The sequence below is a fragment of the Erpetoichthys calabaricus genome, chromosome 2 (assembly GCF_900747795.2).
Source record: "Erpetoichthys calabaricus chromosome 2, fErpCal1.3, whole genome shotgun sequence".
NCBI lineage: Eukaryota > Metazoa > Chordata > Cladistia > Polypteriformes > Polypteridae > Erpetoichthys > Erpetoichthys calabaricus.
In genome coordinates, this window is record NC_041395.2 from 175,571,055 (window position 1) to 175,583,633 (window position 12,579).

The window sequence follows — 12,579 nt, forward strand, 5'->3', positions numbered from 1 at the left end:
TCTACAGCCCCGCCCAGAAGTGTAATCAGAAGCAGGTGATCAAGCACCTGGAACACTTCCAGGTGGGCTATAAAAAGGGCCAGCAACCACTACTCAGAGCCAGAATCGGGAGGAAGAGGACGAGGTTGCCAGGGAGGAGTGGTGGTACGAGAAGGTAGTGTTGTGTTTGGTTTTGGAGTGCTTTTGGGACTGTGTATTGCCTGTGAGGTTCACAGGGAAGACGTGCCCCACAGGTGAAGAAAATAAAAGTCTTGGTGTTTTATACACGTGCCTCAGTGTGAGTCTGTGCCAGGTCAGGCACTATATAGCGCCTTTATCGAAATTTATAAATATATATTATTCAATATTATCTTTAAATCCCGTTCCCTAGCATTAGACCTGAATGTCACGTGGGCTCTAAAAGCAATGCTAAAAGCATTAGTCCCAAGTGTTACCTGGGCAATGGTATAGCCGCATCTTCTCCTCACACCTGCAGACCTGCCTAGTAATAATGGCGTCTTGTAAAAAAAATGTTTTTCAGGAGTCAAAGTGTTGCACGCTCTTGACAGTGATATGAGCAGTGATGTTGAGGAGCCTCTCATCAGCAATGATGATGAAGTAAATCTGTCTTCAGTCAGTGAAAATGACACTTAAAGTGAGTCTGATGAATCTGAAAGTGACGCTCATTAGGTATCTGCATCATTATACTTTTTACACTTCAGACCGCATACGTTTACTGTTTTGCATTTTTACGGTAAAAAATAAAAATATTATTTTTTGAGACAAAAAATGCAGTGCTTTTTACATGTTTTTTTCAAGAACTGCATATGTTTGATAATTTCCGTGAATAAACAAGCAAAGAAGTCTCATCTTTGGTACTACTGTATATGTAATAGTCTACTAAATCAAAGTCTCTAAAATGTGACTTTTTGATGTCCACACATACTGTAAGTTTTTACAGTGGATTAACCATTCTTGCATGATGACACTTTGGCTGCATCAGTATTAGTATTGGCCTCAGTATCACCCAGTAGTGGATCAAGAAGAAAATCAGCAGTATCACCCATCACTAATACAAAATAAACAAGATGAAACAATCTCAGTCAGGGTAGATTTGAAATAGTAAGAGAAGCAGTAATTAAAGCCACAAAGAATGTTTATGTTTTAAGAGAGTCAGTTTTGAAAATTTGCTAATGATGTTTCAAATTTCCAAAATTTGTGCTCTATTCTCAATGAATTGAAAACAAAAAAAAGAGCTTTCCCATCAAATCCCCTTGAAGTGTATCAAACGTCAACTTAATCAGTTCGCCCTGGACCTGAGTTGTTTCATGTAGCCAGTGTACATTTACATTTTATGTGAACACTTCCAAAAAAATGCAGCAACAGCTGTTATATGTATTCAAGAGTATGATAATGAGTAGAAATTTTGTTTATATTTGTTAAAGATACAAGCAATCTGATAAATGAGCTAGTCACTCTTCTTCATTTTGTATTTCTTACTCTTGTGTGCTGTTGGTGCACTTTGTGAAACATGTCACAAAAAATGCCCAATCAGATCCAAACAAATGTCAAGAAATCAAAGAATCCCAAAAGCAAAATAGTGGGAAAAAAGGTCATATTTAACTGCATGGCAATTAGCAGAGCAATGGTAAGAAATTCAGCCACAGCTATTTTTTATATGCAATGTGAGTGCAATGGAGGACAGACGCCCCCTGACAGTGCCAGGGAATGGATGAGCAGAAGCCGTAGGCCACAAGCAGTTCCATCCCCTATACATCAAGAGGCGTCCCAGCTTGGACACCCACCATGGTTCATAGGAAACGGAGTCCAGAAGTGCAACCCTGTCAGGTTCCGGGGGTGCTGTCAGCGGAGGACTGCCTTAGTTCCTAAAAAAGTCATGCCGGGTCACCAGAAGCCATTCCAAGTCCAGCATAAAAGGAGCCCACTGCCTTACCTCAATGAGTCGGAGTTGGGAGGCAGCAAGGAACACTCAACTGGAGGCAGAAGAAGAAGAAAATGGTTTATTGTTTCATGTGATTAGTGGTTGTGCTATAAAAATCCTTTATCTGAACCTGTGACTGTGTTGGGAATTATTGGGCTTGGGGTTTGGGGCTCAGTGGCACCCTCTGCGGGTTACAGGAGTTTCTTCATTCAAGTTCTAGCTACTGCATCAGCCCCTGTGATATTCTGGTAAGTGTGCTGTCAGCATGGCTTTAAAGGAGGTCACTCCCTCACCCCCTGCCCCTAAAGAAAATCCAGGCTATATAGTAAGACATGTGTGGGGTTTTTGTTTCACTCTACTGCATGTTAAGTTATAAATGAATGAAAACATGACCTCACAAACTTCCCATCATTAATAAAAATAAGAAGTTGGGAAGAAGAGCATTTGTTAAAAAGCTGTGCCCTTTCTGCTTCTGGGAGTACTTTCCCATGTAACCCTTAGGTTATCTACAATAAGAATGTACGCAACTTGTAACAAAAAAAAAAGTCTGTAATCCAATTTATTCTACCCAAAGACAACACCCTGCTGCCTTTTCTCTGCTTCTGTCCTTCTAATCGTGCCACCATTATTTAACTGACTGTAGGTCGTTTTTGAACTCTCACAATCATCTGTACTTCATTATATTTTCTCCTCTGACCTGTTAAGGCCAGATTTCAAAATGTATTATTTCCAAAAGTCCCAGAGTTTCATGTCTCCGTCTGTTATCGCCGTGCCCGGTTTTCAATATGAGCAGTCAGCGTTAGGCGCCCTGCTCTGGCACGCAGAGCCACAGTGAAGTCATTTGATGTCACAGCAAAGCTACAGATGGATGGACCTCATCAGAAGCTGCACATTTGCAGGGGTGTTGGGAAGCTTTTGCCGGTTTGTTTAATAAGTCATTCTGTTCCTTTTTTTTTATTATTTAAGTGTGTATTTCTGGTCTGTACATCGTGTTTGGTGATCGTGGCCTATTCTGGCTCCAGAATGTTATGATTATCTCACATTGCATTTGTCCGCCTGGTTTAAGTTATGCCTGTGTCAAATATAGTTTTGAGAATTATCTGTCAGAGCTTGTAGAAGCAGGGGACTTTTCTTTTATTTTTACTCCAGTGGTTCTTGGTAAACTACTTAAAGCAATGAGATTTGCTAAGCAGTGAGAAGACGGCCAATAGTCACTAGTGTCTGCTTTCATTCTTACGTTTCAGAGCAGACTAGTACTAAGGTAAGGAATAGGGATTGGGAGACTGTTCAATTAAAAGAATAACTTTTTATCAATTCAAAGAGAGAGGGATTAATTTTAATATTCTGGTTTTCTATGCACATCCCAAAGCTCTGCGGTGACTTTAAATCAGTGACATATAAGTAAATTAAGGTGTACGTGGAAGTGTGCCTGCAATGGACTAGGAACCAATCTAAATTTGTTTTGTGTCCTGCACCTGATGCTGCTGGGACAGACTGTGGACTCTTGTAAACTTTATTTGCACTAAAAGAGTCTGATAACACTGGACAGCAAATTTTGTCTTAGGTTTTGCTTTCCGCAAAATATTTGGCAAATATGATGGTCTGTTTGGAGCTGAACACAGCAAATAGAATTTCAGATTGACTGTATCACAGGAATTTGGAGAAACAACATTCATTTTTATTGAATGTATTCACTTATTAATGCTGACACAATGTATTAGTTTAGTTGAGCTCAAAATATTTTGCATATTTTCATTAATACTCAGCATCTAATTTTTCTCATTTTAGCCTCCAACAATAGTTGGCCAGCATTGTTGGATTCCACTTGCCCTGATACTGCTTTACCATTGTTGTAATGTCCCGGTGAAACCTTTTAACATATTTGTCATTAACTGCACCAAGATTAGTAGAGAAGATGTCTAAATATGAAGGCATAAAATGACTCTTTAGCAGAATTTTGCACTTCATGGTTTTGTATGCTTGAAGCTTGTTGTCAACCAGCTGGACAAAGTTTGGTGCTCTGCAGTTGCCAATGAAATTCTCAACAACATACTTGAATGTCTTCCATGAAATGTTCTCCATTTCCCAATAGTAGATCTTTGAAGTGCTTGTCATTGATGATGTGTCTGATTTATGGACCATTAAAAATGCCTTCCTTAAGTTTGACATCAGTTATTCATGGAAACATCTCTCTCAAATATCAAATGCTTCACCTTCCTTGTTCATCACTTTCATGAAAGCTTTTATCAGTCCAAGTTTTACATGAAGAGAAGGCAAGAAATATCTTTGTTGGGTCAACAAGTGGATTATGTGCCACACTTTTCCGCACTGGAAACCAATGATTATGGAGCAGCCAGTTTGTTTCACTGTAATGAGACTCTTTAACATGGCTGTACCATTTACAAGTAAAACAACATAGCCTGGTATATCCAAGCAGCATTCTGATAGGCTGCACCACTACTTTTAGATCACCACAGATGTTCCACTTGTAGTTGTTGTAATGCGTTGGTATACTTATTGTATTACTTATATTATGTGCAAAGATCGGAAAAATAGGTGATTGCAATAAAATGGTACATTATTGGAAATTTTAAAGGTGATTTTTTGTGATCAGCAGGCTGCAATCAATAGGTTACACCCAAAGGATGTCCAGTGTAATTGATAGATAATTGATGCATGAAGAGGAGTTGTGAGATGTTGACATATATTATATTAGCAGGTATGTTCCTGCAAAATGGGATACAGTACAATTAAAATACAAAAATAAAACATAGATCAGTCTTATTAGAAAAGTAACATTTAGAAAGATTCACAAATTTGCCATTTACATACACTTGTTATATGAATGGATTGAGGAGTCCCCAATCCCCCACACCCAAAAAATGAAGAAAGAAGTACAGTCAATATTCTAAGGTTAATGTCCCAATATGGATTTTTGAGAGCATGAAAGATCCAGAGGTCTGGCCTAAAGACCAGTTAACCATGAAGCCCTTCAGTTCATTTTCTCAGGTGTTACCTTATTATTTCCTCATATTTCATCATGGTGGGCACGTCTACTTCTTCTTCACCATTGGATAATTAAAATTCGCCATCCAAAAATATTGTATTACAAATGATTTGCAGTGAAAGCTAGGCTGCCAGGTGGTAGTTCTAGTTTTCAATATTTAGACACTAAGAACATAGGGAATTGGATAAGTTAGAGGAGATCATGTAGGCCAGCAAGACTTTTTGGTTAAATACAAGCTACGTTTTCATAATTTGTCATCCAAAAATGCCCCCATCTTCTCTTTAATATCCACTTCAATCTCCATCACAGCACACACCCTGGACATACTGGAAATCTCCACCATCCACTCCAGGAGGCAGTCTCTTGGAGCACTTTTAGTCACAGGCTCATTCAACAGAGTGTGCTAAGAAGCACTTCTGGGGGACTTTTCTACCCACTGCTATCACACAATTCAGCGCTCACCCCTATGGCATTTGTTAAGTTTATTTATTATTTGTTAAGTTCATTTTGACATATCTGAATAATATTTATTTATTTATTTATACATATTGGTTGATTGGCTATTATTTGTCCTTGTTTTTATGTTTCTGCTTCTGTATCCATTTGAATTTCCCCATGGGATTAATAAAGTTTATCTAATCTAAACTAATGACTGAGAATCTTTCATACCGAATTTAATGTGAATGCCCTGCATGCAACTTTAACTGGGAACAGCCAAGTTGTCCAACTCTTCCTCCTGTATTCCTATTGAAGATCTGAGTAGCTAGACCTTTTCCACTCATATTCTTCTTCACAGTTACTCTTCTAAAGCATGTACAGTTTGGTCTTTTCTCCCTCTTGAGAGACCCTAGGACTATATCTGACTTCAGGATTGCGATAACCATATCTTCCTGTCCAAGTTGGCTCATTATCTCCAGTCCTTGGCATGCTATGGAAAGGACTGGAATATTGACAGCTTCCTTCCTATTATTCTAGTTTCCATTCTTCTTATTTGTCTCCAGCTTCTCAATGCAGTTTGTAATTACCCTGAGGACTTGGTTATAGTTATGCCTCCATGGCAAGCTGAAGGATATAAACTGGTTACACTCAATGAGGCCTCACATCATTAAGGTGACAGGAGATTGCAGCAGGTCACAAGCAAAGCAAAGAAGAAATTTCCATCCGAGAAGATCATACTACCAAATATCCTTGGCAGGGTCACCCAATCTGTTTACTCATCTTGAGAGCTCTGAACTACTGGCCTAGCCTGCCTAAGTTACACCCATGCAGCTTGTATCTCCTCATAATACAAGCCCCTGTGAGCGACTTTGCTTGATCCCTCTCATATTAGCTGTACTGTGAAGACTAGTCTATCCTCTACAACCTTCTGGGCTACCCATTTTTGAGCATTTCTTGTAATAATTCCATTAAGTTTACATCAGTGGAGTCTCTAGAGGTCACTATGAGCCATGCTTTGGTGACTTGATAGTCTTCAACAAATGACTGTATAGACTAATCTGTGTAAACTTGAAGGATCCCCGAGCCATCTGTTCAGATACCTGTTAATTGTCATCTCCATGCTCTCCATCTTCTACTTAGACCAGAATATATTATAACATCAACGACTACAGTATTCTTGACAAACAATTTTGCATGTAAATATACACCTTATGTTTACCTGTTAAGCTTCTCCGATTATTTGTTTTCAGACCTATTTGAAATTGCCCCTTAATCTGTTCTGTGTTTATCTTATCATTCAGAGATGTGTTTCCATAGAAATTTAAAAGGGTTATCAACTATATTTGTTCCATGGATCATCAGGCTAAACTTTCTGTTTGACACAAATCCCTGCTTAATCACCATTTACCTGGATTTCTTTGTCTTGCTGCCTCCACTACAGCTATTAGTACCATCCATCCATCCATTTTCCAACCCGCTGAATCCGAACACAGGGTCACGGGGGTCTGCTGGAGCCAATCCCAGCCAACACAGGGCACAAGGCAGGAACCAATCCCGGACAGGGTGCCAACCCACTGCAGGACACACACAAACACACCCACACACCAAGCACACACTAGGGCCAATTTAGAATCGCCAATCCACCTAACCTGCATGTCTTTGGACTGTGGGAGGAAACCGGAGTGCCCGGAGGAAATCCATGCAGACACGGGGAGAACATGCAAACTCCACGCAGGGAAGACCCGGGAAGCGAACCCGGGTCTCCTAACTGCGAGGCAGCAGCGCTACCACTGCGCCACCGTGCCGCCCATCTTGCTTAAACATGTGTTTCAGAGATGATTAAGGGGTCATCAGTGAATCTTCTGTATTCTGGGATGCAGATACTGAAGTTCAGCTGGGGTCATCTCCTTTCAATTTGCTGTAGTACTAATAACAAGGTTGCTACTCATACGGAATAGGGGTACAACAATTGTATATCCTGTTACAATCCCCTTCCATACTGTCAATTAATTGCCTGCTGAGAAATGTAGTTTCATATCTCCAAAGTTATTGTTTATGAATCTTCAGGTTTAATCTGTGACTTGATAAACATAAAGAGTTTTTTTCAGTTAGCAGGAACCTATCGAGCCATAAGACTTTTCGAGGTCTAACTATATTACCACTAGTGTTTTTTTTCTCCTTTTTGCTCAAAAATTAATTGTTGTATTGAGTAATCATGCTTTATACAGTACATCTTGATGTTCCAAACATATGTACTGTATTTCATCAGTCTATTTCCTAGTACCGACAGCTAGTTCTGAACTGGGAAATCATTTGGAGTCTTCCTCCTTGGGAATAAAGAAACCCTCAGCTTGCTGCCAGCTCAATGGAATTCACTTTTTTCTCCAGAATATTCAAAGTATGCACCATAGGATGTTAAGGACTTAAGGGCATTTTGTATACCTTGTTTGAAATATCTTTGAGGCCTGGAGCAGAGTTGCCTTAGCTACAACTCGTTTTATTTTGTTGAAGGAACACTTATTTGCAGGTGAGTGAAATTCCAGAAAATGAATTGCATTTACCCCTTTGCAACCTTCCAGGAAGAAACTTCTGTTGGGATCACTTCTGGACTCTCAACGGTATTTCTGTAACTGCTCCATGCTACATTCAATAGAGACCAATATTTCTTTATGGCCTGGAGTCAAAGGCTGCTGCACTCTGTAACACTGAAAGCTCTTATCAGCCTGTGCAAATTACCACTCTGGTGCATCCATTGCACTGCATATACTACCTACAGCCAGCAATAACTGATCCTGTTGAGACTCAAGGTCCAAAAGTGAATTTTTGTCCCATGATAGTTTGGCATTAAAAACATTTATTTATTTAGACCTTTCATTGCTCAGCGAGGGTCGCTTGTATCTGAGCCTGGGCCCAATTGCACCAGCACTCATACTTCAAATAATATCACTTTCCTCTTTGAAATCTTAATGTCATGTCAATAGCATTTGAATACCTACCTATTCTCCTTCAAAGAAGGGCTGTGTCCAAGCCTTCCCAGATGTGTAGGAGGGGATATAGTTCTATGATTCACATTCGGCCAACCTCCAGACAGTTTTCCAGGAAAGCCCAAAGCCCAGTCCAGTTATTTTTGTGTCTCACCTTGTATACTTATTACCTCTGTTCAGTTGTTATCACTTGATTGCATGCAACGAACATCCTTAATCTCTCCCTCACTAACCATCACAGGATGTCTTGAGCATTTATTTATTTATTTGGACTTTGATTGTGAAATACAAATCACAGGTATTTTTATATTTAAATTGAAAACATTCAGCTATAATTCTTTTTGGGTATTTTTTCTTCCCTAATTAAGTAATGGTGTAGTGTTCAATTTGAGTCCTAGTTAACTGTTTTGCCACAAGGAACCCCAGGGATCTATTTGCTTAAAGTTATTCATTATCCCTGAGCGCTACTTGGAAAATATTAACTTTGAATCTGACAATACATAGTGTAACTTTTGAGTGACCTTTTTTGACCAACGGTAATGTATCTGGATTGTGTTAAGCAATGTATAGTTAACTTTCACAAAATTTTTAACTTTCAAAAACCAAGCATAGTGCAATTCAGTTTTTGGTCAGGGTACAAGTACAGCAAATCCTTGCTATCCGCAGATTCTATTCACACGGATAAACTTATCCGTTATTATATACGGGTAAACCATTTCGTGTCACCCGTGGACTAATTACACTTCATGGATAAGTTCCTCACTACTGGCTGCAGGATGGTGTAGGGATGGACAACAAGGAATTGTATCTGCAGCAGAACAAAAAATTCTGAGAGGCCAATTGCACATGAGCAACGCATGAAATTATTCTATAACAGTGTTGTGAACTAGGGGTTCCATGACATGGAAGTCCCAAAAAGTTGGAAAAATACTTGCAAAGATGGCCACTAGAGGGGGATATACTGCCAAACTATGGCTAGATAAACACGCAAACAGAAAACTTTATAAAAATGAAAAAGGTTTGTTTTTAAAAAAAATGCTCTGTCACAATTCTGTGAAGCTCTGAAGAGCACAAAAAGCAAACAATGCCTGTAGAGCCAATTGCAAAAGCAAAAAGTCCCAATAGAGATATTCAAATAATTTTCAAAAACAGAACAATAAAGTCAAAAACACAAAGAATCACCAAGAACCAAACAATGCAAAGATACATTCACCAAACTCCCAAGCAAGTTCGAAATGAGCCACCAGGAACTATGGGAGACCCTCCAGATTTAAAGGGGCAGAGAGCAGTTTCTGGCGGTGATTGGCAGGTGGCCCTGACTTTTGGGAAACCACCCAGAAAACACATGGGACAACACATGCATTGACAACAAAGCAGATAATGAACAAAAGTAGCACTAACATAGATACAAGACTCAAATATGAAAAAAGGACATAAACATAAATTTGAACCCCAGCCAGGAGAGAAACCCTGGCTGAAATATAACAAATAGATCTGTGATGTTCTTAGATGTCCAGGGCTGCACACATGTGTTTCCTTAAGAGGCATTAGCTCTCTGGAAATGTGTTCTTTTGAATTGCGGCGTTTTAATTAACCTGAATTTAAATAATTATAAATAAAAAAGGTATTATCCCCACCCCTCATGCAATATGACGATTACAAGATTACACGAGAAGCATAAAGGATAATCTAGCTCTTTATTGACTGGTTCACGTGGTATTACAAATGGGAAGCTTATGACAGACATATCAAGCATGTGGGTATCTTGATCTACTCAGTCTTGCCGTCTTTCGTTTGCCACGCTGAACGGATTTTAACTGGACGGAAGACATAATCTTCCGCCCGGCAGCTTCAAAGTGTTGGCCGTAGTTCCATCCTTATATTCTGGTTGCTCCATGTGCAGGCTCCTTCTCTTGGATCCAAACAAAGACAGGAAAGGACACAAACACTGCCTTCAAAAATACAGGAATAGCACAATGCCTACATACAGTTCTCATTCTCCCAAGGAAAGTGTGCTGACAGAGGATAGAAATATACTAGTCTGTCTTTAGGCTGACTATTCAATTCTCCAGTTGTCTTTTGGCTCTCTAGTCCTGTGCTTGGCTCGGCAATTCTAAATGAAGATGCGGTGCCCCTGTGTACCATACTTGGTCTGCCTGTGTGAATGAGTCCATAGCAGTGGGCACAGAGAACAGTGACATTAAAAATAACAAAACCTACTATAACAACATGCTACACTGAATGGATCAACTTTTATCTACCAAGGGGCTTACAAGTGTTCCTCATGAATGAGGAATTCCCAGTAAGTATTGAGTGTAAGTATAAGATTACACTGATTAATTCCCTTCCTTTAAAACTCTCCCATCGCTAGTACCAAATGGATGGTTTAATGAGGTCCTCAAATTTAATTACTTGTGGTGAAGACAATCAAACTTTATAATAGAGTAAGTAAAAATTCTAATAAGGTTTCCATAGATGAATTTGTGGAAGCATCATTAACCAAACCTCAAGAGGGGAGAGTGGAGGGCCTGTCCCGTCTCCCCCCTTTGGTTCTCTTCCCAAGCCACATCTCGCCATGCCTAATCCCATGTTTACCATAGAATCAGTGTTTCAGTATCTGCATTAACCGTATCCATTTTCAGGAATGTAACCCATGTGGATAATGAAAATTGACTGCATATTATAACTAGAATTTTTTTCCTAAAAGTAGACTTGTTTGTTAGAAGCTGTACGACATAACCATGATTTCTAATACATTTTTAAAACTGTAACAATAGATCCATTCTCAATATGCATGCTGACTGATTAACCGAAGCCCTGAGCCAGCAGTCTTAACTACCAAGTATGCCGTCATGAAATATAAAGTATATTGAAATATTGATGTTTGCCAGGGTAACACAAGAGGTGGGGAGATGGACCTTGGAATGTGACTATAAGTAGGAACAATGGTTAGGACAGCAGATCTAGATAGTGACAGACTTGAGGTGAGGCTAGAGCTATATGAAGTTTAGGTCAATACACTGAAAGGTGTAGAACAGGAGTGTCGAACTCTGGGTCTGGTGGCCAGCAGCTGCTGCAGGTTTTCATTCTAACCCTTTTCCTAATCAGTTTTCATGGCTAATTAACATATTTTCCCTTCATTTTAATAGCCCTGTATTTAAGGATTTAGTCCCTTGAACTGATTCCTTTCTTCATTAAATAACAGCTAAACAGAAACGACATGTGAAACGAGCCAACAGATGACCACCTAAACTGGGATTTCAAACTTGATTCAATTTTACTCAAACCAATCTCTTAATGAGAAGCTGATTACTGCTATTTTTTAATTCCATGGCTTGTTGTTGCTCTCATTCTGCCACAGCGCACATTTCCAAAACTGTTGATTTTTCTGTCATCACCGTCAAAATGTTTTGGTGACTTGAGAGATTAACCTTACCGAGACCATCACCTTTCTTTATTTCCAGATATTGTGTGATGGGCACAGGTGAGCTGGTCATGTGGTGGCTAGTTTCGTGTCTCATTATTGTTTGGCTGCTAATTAAGGAAAAAGAGGCAACTAAGGGCCTGAGTCAAGATAATTAAAACTAACGCAAAAGAAAGTTAATTAGCAGCAAAAACTGGGCACTAATGAAGAAGATGGTTAGAATGTAAACCTGCAGCCACTGTGGCCCTCCAAGAGTGGAGTTTGACACCTGTGATCTAGAAAATGACATACCTGTAGTATAAAGGTAAAGATGCTTTGGTTTGGATGACTGTAATTGGCATCTCGTTTCACCAACCAAGATAGTCTATTTATACCATTAGTAATCCAGCAAACTGATTTCCTTTTTTTTTCTGATCAGCTTTTCATAAAACCAAGCAAAAAGAAGTAAAAGAATGGAACCTTTTCTCACTTCCCATGACAGTCTCATGAGGTGTGGCCTGCATAGCAGAACCAAAAAAAGAAGGAAAGTTAAAAATGCACAATAAAAAAGATGGTCTAGATAGATAGATAGATAGATAGATAGATAGATAGATAGATAGATAGATAGATAGATAGATAGAGTGTAGCCCACCAGGCCGGCACCGCCAGCTTAACCCGACACGGACAAGCGTGGGACACAAGTTTAAGGTATACATGGTTTTTATTTTCTTTTTCCCTTGTGGAAAAGCCTTCCCTGTTCCCCACAAGTGTAACACAGTCCTAAGCACAGCATACAAACAATACTCTTCCTCTTTGTTTTTTCCTT